Source organism: Myxocyprinus asiaticus, chromosome 27 (assembly GCF_019703515.2).
Source record: "Myxocyprinus asiaticus isolate MX2 ecotype Aquarium Trade chromosome 27, UBuf_Myxa_2, whole genome shotgun sequence".
Lineage (NCBI taxonomy): Eukaryota > Metazoa > Chordata > Actinopteri > Cypriniformes > Catostomidae > Myxocyprinus > Myxocyprinus asiaticus.
The window spans coordinates 24,895,834-24,917,150 of NC_059370.1; the positions used below are offsets into that span (position 1 = coordinate 24,895,834).

The 21,317-nt window shown below is 39.0% G+C and overlaps 1 protein-coding gene across 3 annotated transcripts in view; it reads right to left on the reverse strand.

The window, feature by feature from the left end:
- The window catches only part of LOC127417877 (teneurin-3-like), a 209,726-nt gene extending 193,428 nt beyond the window's left edge, over positions 1 to 16,298 (reverse strand). For 2 of the 3 annotated variants that reach the window (XM_051658120.1, XM_051658119.1), the window contains exon 1: positions 16,118 to 16,298. The gene's annotated coding sequence lies outside the window, so the exon portion shown is untranslated. The remainder of the gene's footprint in view (positions 1 to 16,117) is intronic. The other variant, XM_051658118.1, reaches the window with a different exon arrangement.
- Positions 16,299 to 21,317: the final 5,019 nt, after the last annotated feature.

The window sequence follows — 21,317 nt, forward strand, 5'->3', positions numbered from 1 at the left end:
ACAGCTCTGCCTTCCATGGCTCTGCCCCTTGAGCTTCCCATGGCACCGTTCTCAGAGTCTTCCACGGCACCGTCCTCAGAGTCTTCCAAGACTCTGTCCTCAGTCTTCCATGGCTCCGCCCTCAGAGTCTTCCAAGGCTCCAGTCCCAAGTCTGCGGCTGCCTCCCAGGCCTCTGGACCTAGTCCCTAGTCCGCGGCCGCCTACCAGGCCTCCTGGTACACAGCGATACTGCCAGAAACTCTAAGCAGTCGATGTGCCATTGGAATTGGGTCCCCGTCCCCGTCCAGGTCTTCAGGCAGGTCAGCACTGACTGAGCACGTTCAGTCATAAGACGTGCCCTGAGAGCGACCGAGTCCAACTCCATACCGGGAAAAAAAATGCTCTGCACAGGGGAGAGCTTGCTCTTCTCCCAGTTGACCTGAAGCCCGAGTCGGGCGAAGTGCTGAAGTAAAAGATCCCTGTGTGCACACAATAGATCTCGCGAGTGAGCTAGGATTAGCCAGTCGTCGAGATAATTGAGAATGCGTATGTCCTTCTCCCTTAGCAGGACCAGGGCAGCCACTGCGACCTTGGTAAAGACGCGAGGGGACAGGGACAGACCAAAGGTCTCTGTACCTTGTACTGGTATGCTAGTCCCCTGAAAGCAAACCGAAGAAAGGGTCTGTGTCGAGGAAGGATCGATACGTGAAAGTATGCATCCTTCAGGTCGATGGCCGCGAACCAATTCTGATGTTGTACAGACGCCAGGATGCGCTTCTGCGTTAACATCCTGAACGGAAGCCTGTGTAAGGCCTTGTTCAGGGCACGCAGGTCCAAGATTGGGCGCGACCCTCCCCCTCTCTTGGGCATGATAAAATAAGGGCTGTAGAAGCCCTTACGCAACTCGGCTACGGGGACGGGCTCTATTGCTCCCTTCGCCAGAAGGGTGGCACCCTCACCCTGCACCGTAGTGGACTGGACGCCACTGAACTAAGGCGGGCATCTGGCGAACTGGATCGCGTAGCCGAGGCGAATCGTCCTGATGAGCCACCGTGAGGGGCTGGAGAGCTCTAACGGGGCCTCCAGCCTCCGTGACAGCGGCACCAGGGGGACAACCGGACTTGCCGTGCCCAGGCAGGGTGGTTCGCTGCAAGGCAGAGCAGGCACCCCACCTGGAAGACAGCCCAAGGGGGACGTGCTGCTTTGCAAGCCCGCAACGGTGGCCGGTGACTGGGGCAGGTGAGCGGCCCCAGAGACCAGCACACTTACCTGTTCGCCGGCTGTCTCTCAACGGAGAATGAGGGAACGGAAAGTACACGCGTCCGCCTGATTGACCGGAAAGACTTCCAGCACCTGGCCGTTGCAAGTGCGCTGGCCCAGGGAATGAGGAAACTGCTCTTTTCCACCCGTAATTTCACCCAGGCTCAGATGGCTGGCGCCCCAGACACTCGAGGCAGAATTCATGGGTATCCAGAGGGGAGAGATAACGGCCACATCCAGTAGCGCAAACGCGGAAGGACATCTTTAAAAAGACGCCAAGCGTTTGCGCGAGCTCTTTTATAAGGAAATATACTCTTTCTAATATACTCTTTTAGCACTTGCAGTCTCAGACTGCCGAAGCGCCCAGGGGAAACACAGCACTCAACCGTGTGAGGGTGACCGCTGATATGCGGTGTAAGAATCCAGCAGCGTAGCAAAGAGTGAGAGGACGAACACACATGCCTCTGAATGAGTGATGCATGCCATCTCCTTTTATACCCATATGTCCGGGGTGGAGAGTGGCATGCAAATTCCACTCGTCAATTTTCATTGGCCTTTTCTATTTTAAGCAAAGGTGACTGGGGCTCTCAAGATCGAACCCCTTGTCACTACATCGACACAACATTGAGTGAGTGACAGACAGGGAACTATGAGTATCTAATTGAAATTGAGAAAGAAATGTGCAAAAAAAATCCACTAAATTATTAGGAGATGTGATAAGGACAAAAGAAAGTGGAAAAAGCTGATGCACTCTATATACAGGTGCATCTCAATAAATTAGAATGTCGTGGAAAAGTTCATTTATTTCAGTAATTCAACTCAAATTGTGAAACTCGTATATTAAATAAATTCAGTGCACACAGACTGAAGTAGTTTAAGTCTTTGGTTCTTTTAATTGTGATGATTTTGCTCACATTTAACAAAAACCCACCAATTCACTATCTCAAAAAATTAGAATACATCATAAGACCAATAAAAAAAACATTTTTAGTGAATTGTTGGCCTTCTGGAAAGTATGTTAATTTACTGTATATGTACTCAATACTTGGTAGGGGCTCCTTTTGCTTTAATTACTGCCTCAATTCGGCGTGGCATGGAGGTGATCAGTTTGTGGCACTGCTGAGGTGGTATGGAAGCCCAGGTTTCTTTGACAGTGGCCTTCATCTCATCTGCATTTTTTGGTCTCTTGTTTCTCATTTTCCTCTTGACAATACCCCATAGATTCTCTATGGGGTTCAGGTCTGGTGAGTTTGCTGGCCAGTCAAGCACACCAACACCATGGTCATTTAACCAACTTTTGGCACTTTTGGCAGTGTGGGCAGGTGCCAAATCCTGCTGGAAAATGAAATCGGCATCTTTAAAAAGCTGGTCAGCAGAAGGAAGCCTGAAGTGCTCCAAAAGTTCTTGGTAAACGGGTGCAGTGACTTTGGTTTTCAAAAAACACAATGGACCAACACCAGCAGATGACATTGCACCCCAAATCATCACAGACTGTGGAAACTTAACACTGGACTTCAAGCAACTTGGGCTATGAGCTTCTCCACCCTTCCTCCAGACTCTAGGACCTTGGTTTCCAAATGAAATACAAAACTTGCTCTCATCTGAAAAGAGGACTTTGGACCACTGGGCAACAGTCCAGTTCTTCTTCTCCTTAGCCCAGGTAAGACGCCTCTGACATTGTCTGTGGTTCAGGAGTGGCTTAACAAGAGGAATACGACAACTGTAGCCAAATTCCTTGACATGTCTGTGTGTGGTGGCTCTTGATGCCTTGACCCCAGCCTCAGTCCATTCCTTGTGAAGTTCACCCAAATTCTTGAATCGATTTTGCTTGACAATCCTCATAAGGCTGCGGTTCTCTTGGTTGGTTGTGCATCTTTTTCTTCCACACTTTTTCCTTCCACTCAACTTTCTGTTAACATGCTTGGATACAGCACTCTGTGAACAGCCAGCTTCTTTGGCAATGAATGTTTGTGGCTTACCCTCCTTGTGAAGGGTGTCAATGATTGTCTTCTGGACAACTGTCAGATCAGCAGTCTTCTCCATGATTGTGTAGCCTAGTGAACCAAACTGAGAGACCATTTTGAAGGCTCAGGAAAACTTTGCAGGTGTTTTGTGTTGATTAGCTGATTGGCATGTCACCATATTCTAATTTTTTGAGATAGTGAATTGGTAGGTTTTTGTTAAATGTGAGCCAAAATCATCACAATTAAAAGAACCAAAGACTTAAACTACTTCAGTCTGTGTGCATTGAATTTATTTAATACACGAGTTTCACAATTTGAGTTGAATTACTGAAATAAATGAACTTTTCCACGACATTCTAATTTATTGAGATGCACCTGTATATTTATAGTCACACTTATAAACTCATATATAAACTTTGATAGATTTTCTGTGTATTTCATTCACATTAAAAAAACATAGTGTCTCATAGGTCCACACAGGCTGAGCATCTGATGCAGGCAGAAACATTGAGACTGGAACAAACAAAAGAGTTAAATCTGCATTTTACTTATTTATATATTTATCACACACATCTTAAGAATGGGTCAAATCATATTTGTGTCACTTAGGGATGTACTGGTGTCGCAGTTTCACGGTATACCTGTTTTATAAAGAGACAGTTATCAAACAGTTGACATTTATATTTCACGGTATTGCATTCATGGTATGATTGTTTTTTTCTTCAAAAATCCAAGTAAAGGAATGAAAGTTTCCATTGTAAATATCAGTTAATTTAAGAGAGAATTGGCTACATTTACACAGCATCATATAAACTTGATAAAATAAATCTCTAAATTGTGACGTACGTCTCCTGTTTCACTGAACCGTCACTTCATTTTAAAAGCCACACGCGCTAACTGCATGGCAGAGAGAGTGCAGCGCATTAAAATGTCAAACTCTGAACCTTTATTTCCACAAGGCATCATCAATGTTGATAGTCACCAATTTGTAAACATTGTCGAAAAAAGTGTGATCGGAATAGGAGCAGTGCAGCTCCCTCCCTCTTTCTCAGCCTCTCACTCGCTCACTTGCATGCATGTGCGTGCATGCACGCACAGGACAGGACATGTCTTTTACACTCTTTGTATGGTGGAATTAATTAACCATCATAGCACAACAAGATCACCCACGAGTGCAACAATGGAATGAAAAACGAACACCAGCGAAGTGGTAGGTCTACAACATCTAAACAGTTTAAAGTTTTTAGAAACTTGCCAGTCAGACACAAGTTAATCAGACACTTGTGGATGCGCGAGACAAGCATATGCTGAAAAGGACAGAAATTATATTTTTATCTCAAATGTAAATCTGTATATTGTGTGAAAATATGCAAAGAGCATAGAGATGTCAGCAAAAAAAGTAGAAAAATGAGTTGTTTTAATGTTATCATAAAGAGGGAGATCAAGATGACTGGGATTTTTTCCTGTCTTGCCATTATTGTTATATTTCAAAACAGCATAAAAAAAAACTTATGCATAATTTTATAAATTTCACTTGCCATTGTCTTTTCTTCATTCACAAGATGCACCTAATGGGAAATTCCTGAAGAAAACAAAATCATATTTTAATATAGGCCTATGTATTATTATTTATAATGTTGCTTGCATTTCAAAAATCAGTTAGGGATGGCATCAATGAACTAAAAAGTATTTATTTATTCATCCAGAAAAATGCCCCAACATCACATCCTGGGCCATCATCCAGTCAGACGACTCGTTGCTGTATTTTTCTAATAATTTTAGCAAGGCACTTTAAAGGGATGGTTCACCCAAAAATTTAAATTATCTCATCATTTACTCACCCTCATGACATCCCTGATGTGTATGACTTTCTTTCTTGTGCAGAACATAAATGAAGATTTTTTAAAGAATATTTCAGCTCTGTAGGTCCATACAATGCAAGTGAATGGGTGCCAACATTCTGACACTCCAAAAAGCACATAAAGTCATCATAAAAGTAATCCAGAAGACTCCAGTGTTTTAATCCATATTTTCAGAAGTGATATAATAGGTGTGGGTGAGAAACAGATCAATATTTAAGTACTTTTTTGCTTGAAATTTTTCTCCCTGCCCAGTAGGGGGTGATATGCATGAAGAATGTGAATCACCAAAAACACAAGAAGAAGAATGTGAAAGTGACCTGTTTCTCACCGAAAAATCTTCAATTGTGTTCAGCAGATGAAAGAAAGTCACACATCTGGGATGGCATAAGTGTGGGTAAATGAGAGAATTTTCATTTTTGGGTGAACTATCTCTTTAATACTGTTATACCGTGATACCGTGGTATTTTTTGTGAAGGTTATCATACCGTGAACATTTCATACTGTTGCACCCCTAGTGCCACTGTAGCGTAAGTATTTGCCCTTTGGGGACAATAAAGTTGAAAGTTGATATAACACTCCAAATTAATTGCCTCTTGGGAGTGGGTTGCTGCAGACAAAAGGCATCCAATAAAGTAAGATGATGCAGCAAGTTGCCAATTCTCTGTCCAATTTCTTGAAAATGCCTTGGTGGTCATTAATGGCATGATTTCACCATAGAAATGGAGTAATCCTGCTTATTATTTAATACAGTGTACACAGGGTTGGGAGGGTTACTTTTGATACTTAATTTGTAACGTATTCTCTTAGATTACTCAAGGTCAGTAATGTATTCTAATTACTTTGGATTGCTTCTTCAGCACTGGTAGATTTTTTCACTTGTTTTGACTATAAAAACTCTGCCATTACAGTAAGACAAAATACATGTTAAAAATACATTCTCTGAAAAACCTAAATATCTTATGCAGTGTTGTTTCTAAAAAGATAAATCAAATTTATCTTGTTTTAAGGATTTTTAGATATTTTTACAGGAAAACAATAAAAAAATTATTATCAAGAATAAGATTTTTGCCCTAATATCAAAGGTCTTACTAGAAAAAAAGAAATTATTATCCAACGTGAATTTTCTTGATAAAAAATTATGATCGTGCCTGGAAACACGTGCATGTAAAATGGCTAGAAATAGCATTTTAGCTTAGCGTAAAGCTGACAATTTACACAAGTTTTCTATATTTCTTTCGCTCCAACCTTACTTCAAACTTACTTCTCTGTCTGCTCGTATGAATATAACACATCATAAGAAAGTGTTTCACCGCTGTTCAAATGCACTTTGGATCGCATCATTTATGTATACATGTTTTCCATCTGAAAGGACTAAATATTAAATGAAACAAATTACAATAAAAGTAATCTCTTCAGCAATCAAAATACTTTTTGAATGTAACTGTATTCTAATAACCAATGATTTAAAATGTAACTGTAGTGGAATATTTTGTATTTTAAATACGTAATCCCATTACATGTATTCCACTACTACCAAACCCTGAGTGTACATAATAAATTTCCTGTGGTAGTCTGTAAAAAAAGAGTTGTTAACATCTACGGAAGCTACAATGTTTATTTGTGCCAATAATTATATAGAATTTTACAAGAATACATTTTACATTTATTTCCCCTGCATTAAGATTAAGAATTAATTGCACACTTAACATTCTGCATATAAAGGTGAGTACAGATCAAACACCTCATGTTGTAACTGGATGCTAGCAAAGTTGATTTCTCCTGTGTTAGCATCTCATTAGGATGCATGACAATTTAATTGAATCAAATCAAGTCTTATCAAAATAATTTTAATGTCTGCATCAGCAGTGTCCTCCTTTTCCATTATTTTACTCCTCTCTTCTATGTCTGAATGTTTTTAAACCCTTCAGTCTAAATATTTGAATCAGCCTCCACAGTCCGCAACCAGTCACAAAAGTTCACTCCAAGATACTAAGTGCACATAGCCCAAAGAAATACAGAACCCCTATCTCCATCGGCGCCCCTCACTCAACCCGTTCTGAGCTTTAGTGTGGCCGCCACCACCGACAATAGCTTGCTTTGATAGCTTTGCATAATTCATGCGTTGCATTGCTCTCCCTGAACCCAGCCCAGCTTCCAGTCACTCGCTCACGGTGAGACAATGGAAAAAATGCAGACGGGAAACAAAGGCACACTTCCATTAGCCAGTGCCTGTTCCCACACTACACTGCTGCACCCTGGTACAGTGCCACTATTGTCTGGGGGTCGTCGTTTTCACCACCCCCGCATCACGGTGGAGATGCGACGCGGCACAGATGTGCACAGGCCTGGAGGAAGACACATCCACTTGTGTTCTTCTTTTTCAGTATTCATGACCTCAAGGCTGTGCTTTTCTTGGACTTGAATCATTTGGAGTAAGAGACATCCTTATTGCTGAGCGTGGTCTATTCTGGTAGAACTGCAAGATTATGATGTCCTGAATGATGATGTAAAATTAATAACTTATTTCTTGGAGATCTCTAACTTCCTGAACTCTGTTTTAATTACTGCACTTTAATCGCAATTAAAGGAGCATAAGAATTCCTTCATTAGACTGTGTTTCATCATGGGCCAAAAAAAAAAGTTTTACAATTCTCCTCATGTCAGCATTTGAAGAGGTTATGATAGCACACACAGAGTACAGAGATCACAGCTCTTACTAAAAAAAAACATTACACTGAAACGTCTCACATGGCAGCGCCATGGGCTTTTTTTCCTCACTCCCTCAGTTCTAAAGCTCCGAAACTCTACAGATATGGTTCTGCAGCTCTATGATTCACAGGAGTCTGAAATTGCCCCGCAAACAAGATGAAAGTACTGTTTGTGTGTGTGCGTGTGTTCCAGTATGTCTGTATGTGAAAATAATGTAATATGTATTAACCATTTTTTTTTTTTATAGAATTTTGGTCACATTTTAGCATTTTTTTTTTTTTAAATGTCCAAATCCATGTATTCCATCAATAAATATGATTTATTATATTCCATTTATATATTTTGTTAAATGTTTATTGTTTACATGTATAATTTTTACTATTTACAATATTTACATTGATTTGTAGAACAGGTGCTCAAACAGTACTGTCTCTTTAAGAATACCGGCAGTTCAGGGAGCATTACAGAAGTGTTAAAGTTGAGTGCATATTAACGAGAGCTTCTTTACCGCATTTGTGCTATGGCTGATTTTAGGTGTGCACCGATCAGGAAATTTGAGGCCGATACAGATCTCTGATTTTTTAACACTAAGATCAGCAGTTTTTTTTTTAAAGTGCCCTTTGCCACACTTCTGCAAGTTATATTGAGCAGTTATGTTTATGCCCCACACAGTAAAATTACAATAACACTTCACAAAAAGGTTCCATTCGTTAACATTATTTAACATTACTGTAGTTAACATGAACTAATGAACTTAATGTTAGTTACAACATATACTATTACATTTTTCAAATCAAAAGTTGTATTAAGTAATTTTATTAACTGTAAAAATATATTGTTCATTGTTCACAGTTATGAATAGTTCTGTTGTCAATATCAAAAGGTCATTGTGACATACTGGTAAGCAGTAAACACCATGAGAGCATCACACACAGCAGAGATACGTACAAAAATAAGAAAAATACATTCATTACAAGCTCTACAACTGCTCCAGTGAGAAATCATTAATATCTATTTGTTTACAGTCTTTGGCATTTTGCTGTAACACAAATCACAATTTATTAAGCAAATGCATGAGGACGCGGTGCCGTTATGGTTAAAATATAATTGCTGTGATTAGTGGTAATGTGACCACCATTAATCTGATTTAAATTGAGATCCTCACAGAATAGCATTGAGATGAGTGACTGATGAGATATTGAGAGCACCTGGAGAGCCGCATGTTTGATTGACACCGCGAGTGAGCATACCGAAGGGAGTGAAGCTGAAAGTGCTCATGACCGCTCAAACAGTCTCTATCGCTAAACACAACGTCTAATTGTCATGACTCATGTTACATCACTTATACTCAGATTTGTATATGCATGTTTATTGTCGTATGTTTAATTGTTGTTAATTCGTTTTTATACCCGTTTGCAGTCTCTTTATCCTCTCCGTGCTCACAGTGCAGTGAGTCAGAATTACTACCTTAATGACTCTAGAAAATGGTAATATTAATATTAATATTAATATTCATACACATGTAATTCTTACACATTTTTAAAAACAAACCTGCATATTCATCTGAATAACAGCATGTCTGAACGTTCAAATTCGTGAATACTTAGAACTGCCAACAATTCACCCTCCAGAGGCCACACTGTCATGCATCAAGGGCTGAGAATGTGCTCATTTATTAGAGTAGCAGTGTATGTGTGATTCCCTGCATGCTTCAAAAAAAGATCATCCCTGATTCTAGGCATGATCACCAATCACTGACTTAAGATGAAGATCGGCCGATTGAGATTGGTGGCCGATTGATCGATGCACCCCTAGCTGATTTGAATCAAATATTTTTGTTTTTGTTTTTGATCAACAACTGATTTAGCTAAAGCATAAAGGATATTAAATGAGGCATTATTCAATGAAAAATTGATTGTGTGGATCTCATCTTTGGCCAATCAATCACTGGTGAGTTAAATCTAAACATTTCCTAGCAAGTGGCTAATCACAGACATTTTTAGTTGCATAGCGCAGAATTTGGTCACATGTGACTAATTTACTTGCATTGTAGAGGGTTGCCACTTTGTTAAAGTTTGTGAATAAAACAAAATATAAGATTTTCGTACATGTCATAGGCCTACAAGTAATTTGTATAGTGCATTTTAATTTACGAGTAATCGAGTGCTAATTTCTTAGTGGGTTAGAGTACTCAATTACAAAATTACTCGAAAATGCACATCCCTTGTCTAAATGCTTTATGATGCAATATGATGTAATTTATTTGAATTATCTGAATTCTAATATTTATTAGGCCTATATATTATATTAATAATTATTTTAATTACTCTAAATTACCTTTATTTGGGGGCTTTTCTTTTTTTCAGCAACATAAGTATTCAGCAGCAAACAAACCTTATCACACCACAAAATAAATCTGAATCAAAATGAATACTCCATCCTAGACTGAATAAAAAATAATCTATTTAATTTCATTACAGAATATTACTTGCTTGTCTGATGAGTGCCATATCGTCCTGCATTTCTCAACCCATTTCTCATTTTATACCCTTTCCCCCTTTCTCTCTTCAGTTCCTGTTCTCATATATGGCATTATCCTTTGACTGTCATCTCTGTAGCACAATAATGTAAATCCCGTGGTTCCAGAGCTAAGGCAGTTTGGAAGAGAGATACCGGCGAGTTTCATTGCCTGGTTAGCACACTTCCTGCCTGTGGCAATTCATAGGCTGCCTCCAACACAGCAGGAGGCAGGCAAGAGAGCTCCACAGCAAATTGGAGAGTGATGTGGGAGGGTGGGTGTTGAAGGGAGAGCGAGAGAAAGAGAAGGAGAGAGAATTAAGGACTGATAAAAAGAAAAAGAGAAAAAGGATTTTATAGGGGTTGGAAAAGTGTACCTGTAGGCTGCCAAGTCTGTCATGGACTTTAGGACATCTAAAGCTCAAGACACACCATGATTGTGTCTTAAAGCACTTTGCTTTCACTCACACACAAGATCCACATTGTTCTTAACCCTTATGCAACAACATGCATGAACAAAAATGCACACAAGCACTTTCTAGATGCTATAAAAAAGACACACTTGCGGCCAAAATTCTGGAATAATGTACAGATTTTGCTGTTTCAGAAAGAAATTGGTACTATAATTCAGCAAAGTGGCATTCAACTGATCACAAAGTATAGTCAGGACATTACTGATGTAAAAAACAGCACCATCACTATTTGAAAAAAATAATTTTTGATCAAATCTAGACAGGTCTCATTTCCAGCAGCCATCACTCCAACACCTTATCCTTGAGTAATCATGCTAAATTGCTAATTTGGTACAAGAAAATCACTTGCCATTATATCAAACACAGTTGAAAACTATTTGGTTCATTAAAGGAAGCTTAACATTGTCTTTGTGTTTGTTTTTGAGTTACCACAGTATGCAATAGACTGGCATGTCTTAAGGTCAATTTTAGGTAAAAAAGAAACAGCTTTCTCTAGAAACTCATCAATCATTCAGTCAATCATTTTGAGGAATGAAGGCTATCCAATTCTTGGAATTGCCAAAAAACTGGCTCAAACAAGAACAGAAAGAGATGTGGAATGCCAGATGTACAACTAAACAAGAGGATAAGTACATCAGAGACTCTAGTTTGAGAAATAGATGTCTCACATGTCCTCAGCTGACAGCTTCATTGAATTCTACCCGCTCAACACCAGTTTCATGTACAACAGTAAAGAGAAGACTCGGGTGCAGGCCTGATGGGATGAATTGCAAATAAAAAGCCACTTTTGACACAGATAAACTAAAAGAAAATGTTAAAGAGGGCAAAGAAACACAGACATTGGACAACAGATAATTGGAAAAGAGTGTTATGGATCTTAACCCCATTGAGCTTTTGTGGGATCAGCTAGACTGTAAGGTGCGTGAGAAGTGCCCGACAAGACAGCAACATATATGGCAAGTCCTACAGGAAGCATGTGGTGAAATGTCACCTGTGTATCTGGACAAACTGACAGCTGGAATGCCAAGGATCTGCAATGCTTTCATTGCTGCACGTGGAGGATTTTTTTGATGAGAACTCTGAAGAAAAAAAATCAAATTGTAATAGTAATTTTTCAGGTTATTAATGTCCTGACTATCCACTGTGGTCAGTTGAATGCCACTTTGGTGAATAAAAGTACCAATTTCTTTCCATAAGAGCAAAATCTGTACATTATTCCAAACTTTTGGCTGCCAGTGTATATGTTAAAGATAAAACTGTAATGGCAGTATATCATAATAAATCATCAAAGTGTCATGTAAAGATGGAGGCGCCTGGAAGCAATCCATCACAATTCTGTACTAGTAAGCACATTTCATATGTGTGAACCACGATGCACAGGAGACCTCAGCTGACATTTATTTCAGCATGCCTCACATTTAAAGATTGTTTGACATTGAAAATACCCTGCTTCTTTTTATATGATAAATTAGATTTGATATATCATCAGACAAATATGCATAAATTACAAATTCCCAGGATAAAATTTTGATTGATTAAATTTCAAGAATATGCTCAATGATACACAAAAGCTAGATACTACTTTTCAACTAGATACAATAGTAATAGTTTGTTTAATTTATAAAGGACAATGTCTTTGCCCAATTACAGTGATATAGCTTCTTGCTGTAAAGTTCTTAAAGAGTTTCCGTGTGTGTGTATGTGTGTGTGTGTGTGAGTGTGGGCGGATTTGGGTGGTTTACGAGTAAATATTTTTAGGTTACAAACTGGTAATTACAAGGGTTTTATGCTATAAATGTGGTTTATGAGGACATTTCTAGTGTCCCCATACTTTAAATCGCTTAAAAAACATACTAAACGATGTAATTTTTGAAAATGTAAAAATGCAGAAAGTTTTTTGTGAGGGTTAGGTTTAGGGGTAGGGTTGGGGATAGAAACTATAGTTCGTACAGTATAAAAATCATTATGTCTATGAAGAGTCCTCATAATCAAGAGTCCCCATAGTCAGGGGCAGTGGTAGCTCAGCAGTTAAGGCTCTGGGTTACTGATCAGAAGGTCGTGGGTTCAAGCCCTAGCACTGCCAAGATGCCACTGTTGGGCCCTTGAGCAAGGCCCTTAACCCTATCTGCTCCAGGGGCGCTGTATCATGGCTGACCCTGCACTCTGACCCCAGCCTAGCTGGGATATGTGAAAAAGAAGAATTTCACCGTATATGTGCAAATGTATAATGTGTGATAAATAAAGAAAATTATTAATTAATTATAATTATTAATTAAGGATAGCCGCACCAACATGTGTGTGTGTGTGTGTGTGTGTGTGTGTGTGTGTGTGTGTGTGGGGGGGGGGCGTGCATGCGTGTGTGTGTGTGTGCATTTCTTCAAATACTGATTTGTCCTATATTCAGCTGTAGAGGCAAGCCAATTTTAAATGACACTAGTTTAAAGAGTAATCAATATGTGTAAAGCCTTGTTGACGTGCTGAAGTCCACGAGGGAAATCAGATATCAATTTAGCCATAGGATCCTGGAACTGTAACTGTCGACAAACAGTGCTTTGTATGACACCTCCAATTATTTTACAGTGCCTTTAAATTGATTAGCCATTAATTCTCTGAAGTGTTAAAACTGTGTTGCACTGAGTAAATATTGAGCAAGATCCACTTGTGCTTGTCTCTTGGCATGTATGCTTGCTTGTTAAAGCTTTGTTAGTTGAAGCATGTAATGACTAGAAAGGGGATAAACCTCATGTAAACTCCATGGATGGATATCAGACAAGGATGGTTTCCAAACCCACCATTATTTAAAAAAAGAAAAATCAAATCCAATTTACTAACAATTCATTGAACAACATTTCTGGAGAGACAATAAATCGGATAAATCCTTTACAGGCGGTGATAAACTGGACAATGCTAAGCCGACAGATATCAGGTCTGTCCACTGTGATTATGCAGAATAAATACAGTGTAAATGTGATACGCAGAGCCTGCCGTGCTTGCAGTGTGTGTTTGTCAGGGTACATTAACCTGCGCCTGTTTGCTTAGCACTGTTGAAATAGGCACCGATGGCTGAGCTTCTTTCACACACCCTCACACACATACACAAGTGTCGTATTCACTCTGTCTCTCACTGTGCTGGACTGAAAAAGCGACCTCACCGGGAGTGTTCAAGCAAATAAACAAATATTGAAAGAAGTGACCAGGACATTCCTATTCATTAAACTATCAAAAGTGGCATAGTGGCATTGACTAGTCCTTCAGGGCAAATTATTTTTCAAAGGAAAAAAAAAAAACCATTTATAGATGTACTGCCAGAGACTGAGCAGTCAAATGGCAATGAAAGAATCTGTGTCCCTCAGTCTGCAAGACTGAATACGATAACATCATCTAAGAGGCCTGTCATTTATTTTCATTTTAGGAAATCTTGAAAGGCTCTTAATGGCGAAGCATATTAAACCACTAACTTTTTTGAGGTTTTTGGATGCACTATGCAATTATGTAAGCTAAATAAATGGGCCACCGGATTTCTGTTTACTGTACGCTGATTGAATGGTGCATGGCTAAATGCAACACCTTTTACTTCATTGAAGTCTGACTTTGACATCGCTTCATATTTGTATTTGCTCTGAGTGTTATCTGAACCAGTTGCTAAGTTAAAAGGCTACAACAACATCTCTTCCTGTCTGAATATGTGATACATGAGACGGACAATATATTCTAAATAACCAACTGACATTGATTACCTTTTTCCCCCCTCTTTTCACCCCCCAATCTGTCAATGTGTATTTTTCTTAATCAGAGGATGATGCAGCCACATGCTTTCTTTGCAATCAGGAGTCGACAGCATGTTCCAAATGACCTCTAATTTCAATAGGTACTGAAAACAAATAAAATCCTAACATGATGAACTGGCTGAGAATTTGTTGGGCTTTAAGTCTGCATTGTCTTAATCACACACACACAAAAAAAGAATGTGAATCTACAGATTTATTGAACGTGAATCTGTAAATCAACTAGCCAAACATTCTGTTCTTTATCATGGTCGCGATTATCAAAACAAAACTAAACTAAAATGGCAGGCCTGTGTTGTTAGTTCCTTTTCCGGTCACCATAAATCCCAATGTTTGACCGCAATGCAATTTTTCTCATTTTTCTGTCTGCTTTTCTCCAAAGCGAGAGCTGAGTCAGTTTCAGTCATAAAACTGAAACAAGAGGATTGTGAGCCATGTTTCACTGATTCTGTAGTAACAGTTTTCAGCAAAATGAATTTATACACCTCCATTAAAAAAAACAACAACAACAACAAAAACAACTAATGGGTCAATTACAGAACTGGCTGCATGTGATTGTGTAAATCTTCTGTTTCTGAGTCTCTATGAGTATAAATATAAGCCTTGTTGAACTGATTTCTTAAGTAATGTACAAGGAGTGCCCTTGGTGACAAATGAGTCCAATTAGTGATATGCTCATCAACATGTACAAGTACCCTATAAGACAATAATGTAACCACGTTTAATAGGACTTTTAAATGAATCCAGTCATTCCTTTCAACTGGAGCCCATGTGTAAGCCCAGGATTAGATTGGCATTTGGCAAGACCAGTAAAATCTGGACCTCAGAATAACAATTTCTCAGTTCTCCATGTCTCATACTAAAGGGAACAGTGAAACAATGCTCAGTTAAATTGGTCTCCTGACTAGGCCTGTAATTGAAATTGTGATCTGGTTATCGTGATTCACCGCTGCTTCACTTCACGAGGACGTGAACGCGTGGCGGTCCAGAGTCAAGTCACTCGAGATACCCAGCGAGGAGCTATTTACATGATTATAAGGACTGACTTTAATGAATACAGCGACCTAGTGTGGAATCAGTCAACGAGAACGTATTAAAATAGTTGTGTTCTGTCATATCTGGTCACCTGCATTTGAATTAAACACTTGTTTTGTGCTCTGTTTTGTCACTGGAGATAAATGTCCAACTACTCGTTTGTATTCGGTGAATTGTGCTGGCAATCTTGTGCATGTCAAGTATAGAAAAGCCCTCAATCTTTTCACACATAAACTATCCTATTAGCAAAGGTTATCCTTAGGTTGCTACATAAGTTTGTGTTTGGTTACAGTAGATGCGCGCAGCCCGGCCAAATTCAAGCCTGAATGAAGACAAATGACAGGTGCAAACCGTTCAGTAAATCTCGCTACTTGAAAGGCTGTACGCGTATTCATTACAACCAGTCTTACTACTAGAGAATGCCCAACGCTGCAAATTATTGTCAAACGTTTACCACAACTACATTTCCGTTCAAGTAAAAGCCACATTAAAACAAATACCCTGACCCGAATCATTCAGACACGGTTTCTCACCTAGTAAAACTCGGTTAAGATCCTCATTGTCGTAGAAGGAAACAAAAAACTTTACTGTAGGTATCCAAACTTATTAAAAAGCAGCAGCTGTGAGATGAGGTAAAATAACGGTTAGGAAGATACATTTCCCGCAGTCACGCCTTCCCGCGCCTCTCACGAGACACCCACTGAGTGCTCCCGCTCTGGGGAAATTCCTCTGCAAACGACCAGCCTCACACTCTGCGTAGATAACCGGACAACGATCTGGACCCGGCGAAACCAGAGGCACTATGTCCAGAACCGCATAAAACGATAGTTCTACTTGGAGCCAAGGACTGTATGTAGCACTCTTCTGTTCTTCCTGTGTGTGTGTGTGTGTGTGTGTGTGAGAGAGAGAGAGAGAGAGAGAGAGCGAGCGAGCGAGAGCGAGAGCTGCGGCGCTGATGAGAGGGGTCGTTTGGTCGGGATCCGCGCGCGATAGTGAGGCAGTGTCATTAACTGCACGAGGACTCTCCAGTCAGCCAGGCTGAATGCGGCAAGAAATGAAAAACAAAAGCTTTGTCGTGTTTTCTCTTTATTTTTTTTTTTAATATATACATTTATATAAGTATGCATTATCCACGAATAACAAAAGTCTCATAAATAGATAATTACTAGCCAAAAATAAATACCTATCAGAGGTTGTGTAAACTTGTAGCATTCATCACAGATTTGGGTGTTTTTGGAAACTTAAAGATAATGTGCAATATTTAATTTAAAAACTCCCCATTGAGACCTAAAACATTCAACATGCTATGAGAATCCCAAGCATTGTTCTGGACAGAGGTATGGTATTTTATTGTGGTTTTTTACGTGGTCATAAAATAAGTTATTCCAATGTAGTTATGTACCTGTATAAAACAAAATAAGAAAAAAGGCCATGTGATTAATCATCTTGGGTATGTTAAGAACACTTGTGTTAAGAATGTTGATTTAAAAGCAAAATTCCAAATTGTGGATATCTACTAATCGGTAAAAAAAGAAAAGAAAATAGGGGGTACTTTTTAAGTTACACAAAAAAACATGGTTGTTTGCGCTTGCCTGATGGCACTTGTTTTGATTGACTGTGGATTCCTTTGGGGAAAAAAAGTTAATTTTGCTTTAGTTAATTAGCTAGTTAATTAGCAGTGCAGATGGTAATGGTGTGGTCTTTTCCCCAAAGACTTGCCCGCCGTGGCATTTTTCATGTAGTTGTCCCTGCTTAGAGGACATTAGAGGGCCTTTTGGCTTTCATCAAAGAGCTGATGTGAAAAGTGCATGGCATCTGAATCGCACTTTGACGGCTGTGAAATGACAGCTCTCGCAGTGGATGTGTGTGAAGAATGAAGATCATTAATTACAAAAGCCCCAGCTACTTAATCCCACTCGAAAGAGTGCTTGAGGCGTCTGTCGTTCTCTTGCCCTCCTCTGTTTTTCACTTTCCTTCTCTGTCTCTTGTTTTCCTTCAGTCGCCCCCATTTTTACTCCCACACCAGTCTGGCTTTCTTTTTCTTTGACTCATTCTTCCATCTCCTCTGCCCTGCTCTTTTCAGCTTTTTTTTTCTTCCATTACAAATTTCACTTTTATCTTCTCATTCATTCTCTGAATCGCCCTTTATCTTCTGTCGCTCTTTGCATGTCTATCTGACTATCTCCCTGTGTCTCATGGAGTCCAGTGAGAATCGATTCTGGAGTTTGGGTCCAGAGTTTTGGACTCAGCAGGGGTGTGTTTGGGGGGGGGGGGGTAGTTCAGTGGCTCTCCTCTCCTTACCCTCCTTCTGCCTCCCAATCCTCAGACCACATGCTGAGATGCAGTTATTTCTCAAGCCAAGCTGTTCCACTCATCAGAGCTTTGCATCCAAGTCTCCTTGCCAAACACCAGCACATCAAACCCTTTCCAAAATTGGAAGTGCTATTATCTGCATTAAAGTCAGTTTGATCAGTAGCCTGCCTTGTACTGCAACTGAAGGACAACAACAGAAAATGTATATGCTATCTGCAAAGGTATCGGGCTGCACAGAATAGCTGTGTATACATATACGTACACAACTTTTTACCATAAGTGTACAAAACTGTTGCTGAAAGTAAAAATATTTCAAAAAATGTACTTGCAAGACTTGTGTGATGTTATATACTGTACTGTGCTGAAGGAAGTTTAATGTGATACATTCATACCATGGTATTACAATGTGTACTCTATAAAACATGCTCTACTAAAGTTGTTTCTTTGACATTACTGATTTGCTTTGACTGATAGAAGATTATGTTTATAACTGTGCTCCTTGTTGTTGGCAGTGACAGCATTGTGGTAATGTGTTACATTATTATTATTACTGTATAAAAATAATAATTATCATTATAGTGTCATATTTATCAACGGAAAGTTACAGATCCAAAAACATCATCCTGCCTAATATAAACCATGTAAGTACTAAGCAGTGTTAAAGGGACAGTTCACCCTAAAGTGAAAATTCTCTCATCATTTACTCACCCTCACGTCATCCCAGATGCATATGACTTTCTTTCTTCTGCTGAACACAAACAAAGATTTTTAAAAGAATATTTCAGCTCTGTAGGTCCTCACACTGCAAGTGAAGGGGTGCCAAAATTGTGAAGCTCCAAAAAGAACATAAAGGCAGTAGTTGTGATAGGTGTGGGTTTTAAACAGATCACTATTTAAGTCGTTTTTTACCATAAATTCTCCTCCCTGCCCAGTATGTGGCAATATACACGAAGTATGTGAATTGCCAAGAACAAAAGAAGAAGAATGTGAAAGTTAAAGTGGAGATTGGACTTAAATATTGATCTGTTTCTCACCCACACTTATATCTCTTCTGAAGATATGGATTTAACCACTAGAGTTTTATGGATTACTTTTATGCTCCCTTTATATGCTTTTGGAATTTAAACATTTTAATACCGATTCCCTTGCTTTGTGAGGTCGAACAGTGCTGATATATTTGTCTTTGGCAGGAGGGTGAGTAAATGATGAGAGAATTTTCATTTTTGGGTGAACCATCCCTTTAAATCACTCCCATCAAATTCCAGTTCTTTAAAACAGGAGTTTTCAAACTTTTTGATGCCAAGGACCCCCAAATATGATGATCCCTTTGTGAGGGACCATCTTCCTAAAATATAAAAAGAAAGCTATATATTTTAAAGAAAAAGTCCCTATACTGTGTGAGAAAAATAGTAAGCGTGGTATTATAAAGAGAACATGTTTTGAAAATGTAATAGTTGCCTTTTATATTGTCATTGTACTGAAGTCAAAATATATTATTAAACGTTAGCTGGAAAATATAAACTTTTTGCATATATGTTGACAGCATATCTTTTTTCTACCCACTATTACAGTAAAGCTACATGTATAACTATTGAATATTTTTTAATGTCAATTCGATTGGAATTTATTTTTGTCTTCAGAAATCAAATGAAAGAATTATGATATTCTGTAAAGTACTTTTCTTCCACCATTTTTCTCTGAAAATTTCTGAGGACCCCTAGCCCCCATTTGTGGCCCCCTGGGGGTCCCCGGACCCCAGTTTGAAAACTCCTGCTTTAAAAGACCTTCAGGCAACTAGTTCTGGACATGGTCTGCCTGAATTGTCGAAACACAATTTCTAGGATGGTAGTAAATGTCCTCTTTCCAGCTAATCCATTACTTTATGATTGATGGACTCATCTGTACCCTCTAGTGGGGAAGAGTAACAGTGTAATTTCTCAGATTAGTTGAGGGCACAACTGTCTGACTGAAAACAAATATTTTGGACATATGGAATCTGATGGTGGTGCATGGTACAGCACATGATTTTATTTAGAGGTAAATCAACAAAAAATATTTTCAGTGACTGCATAGCTTTCCTCTGATAGAACTGATGCTCAATGCTGTTTAGATAGTGAAATATGACAGGTTGAAAATAAAGTCTGTGATTCAGCAAGACAGTGGAGGCATGTAATAATTAAGGGATAATTTACAGTCAGCAAATTTACAATCAGAAAGAGGCCGCAGAGTCTCTATGAACACTGAATTCATTTTGAGTTTTGATGAACCTGTTGGTAATGTTTACTTTGCGTTAATGACCGTCTGACTGTTCATTATCCCGCTTATTACATGACTACTTGCCAAATTAATAAATGGTCATTAAATATTGATTTGAGTTTAAATTATTTTATTAGCTTACTTGTAAAGAATGCAGAGTGATACGAAAGAACAGGAGCTCATAACATAAACAGGAAAGATGACATGCAAATAACACTGTGTGCCTGGTTATGCTGTCATTATTCAGAAGTATTTGACTACTGAATGCTGTGATTAACCAATCAGAATCAAGTATTCCAGAAAGCCGCGTAATAATGTGTGATTTTAAAACAAGAATCCTTAAACAACAAGGGTTTTACGAGATACACCAGAGGTTTCACTGAGTGACCATGAGTTACACCCCCCCCACCCCCCAACAAAAAACAAAACACCTATATGACTACAGTATTTTAGGTACCTAAATTACCTACCATTCAACTTCATTTATTTGCTTATCGGATTGTGTGTTTAAGAAGAGCTGACAGAGAAACGTCCACCATTTCCCCACAGACTTTATTTAGCCAATATTAAAAAAACACCTAGATACCAGAGCCGTAAACAATTAAAAGTTTGAAAACAATGACACACTTTAGAGTGACCTTGAGGTGGATTTTCACAGAATCAGTGTTTCCTAATTAACTCTGATGTCTTCAGATGACTTCCAAAGACTTGCCAGGGCATGGAGTAACCTTCCAAATGTAGTGCGGTTAACAAGAGGCATTGCTTCATCAGAGGTGACAGTGTTTGAAAAACTTGGCCGTTGATAAACAATGCATTCTAATTAGATGAAACAGCAAATCTATTAAATTTCCAAATATGGGGAATTATCCCTAAACCTGCAGAGCTAAGGCCACTTATATCAATTATATACAAGACATCTACATCTAAATGTTCTAAACTTGATGTGCAACCACCAACACACTGGAATCCACCAAAACGTTTACAATTTCTTCAATTTTGTCATTAAGTATTGTCAAACCAGGGCGCTCATTAGAATAGCTTTAAAAGCAGTCTTGCAGGAACAAAGGCAGAGCATGCTTGTGTCTAATCCCCAAGCATGAATCTGAAAGCCATGGAGACGAATGACCAGTCAATAGTGATCTCCATAATCGTTAGTCCTCTGGT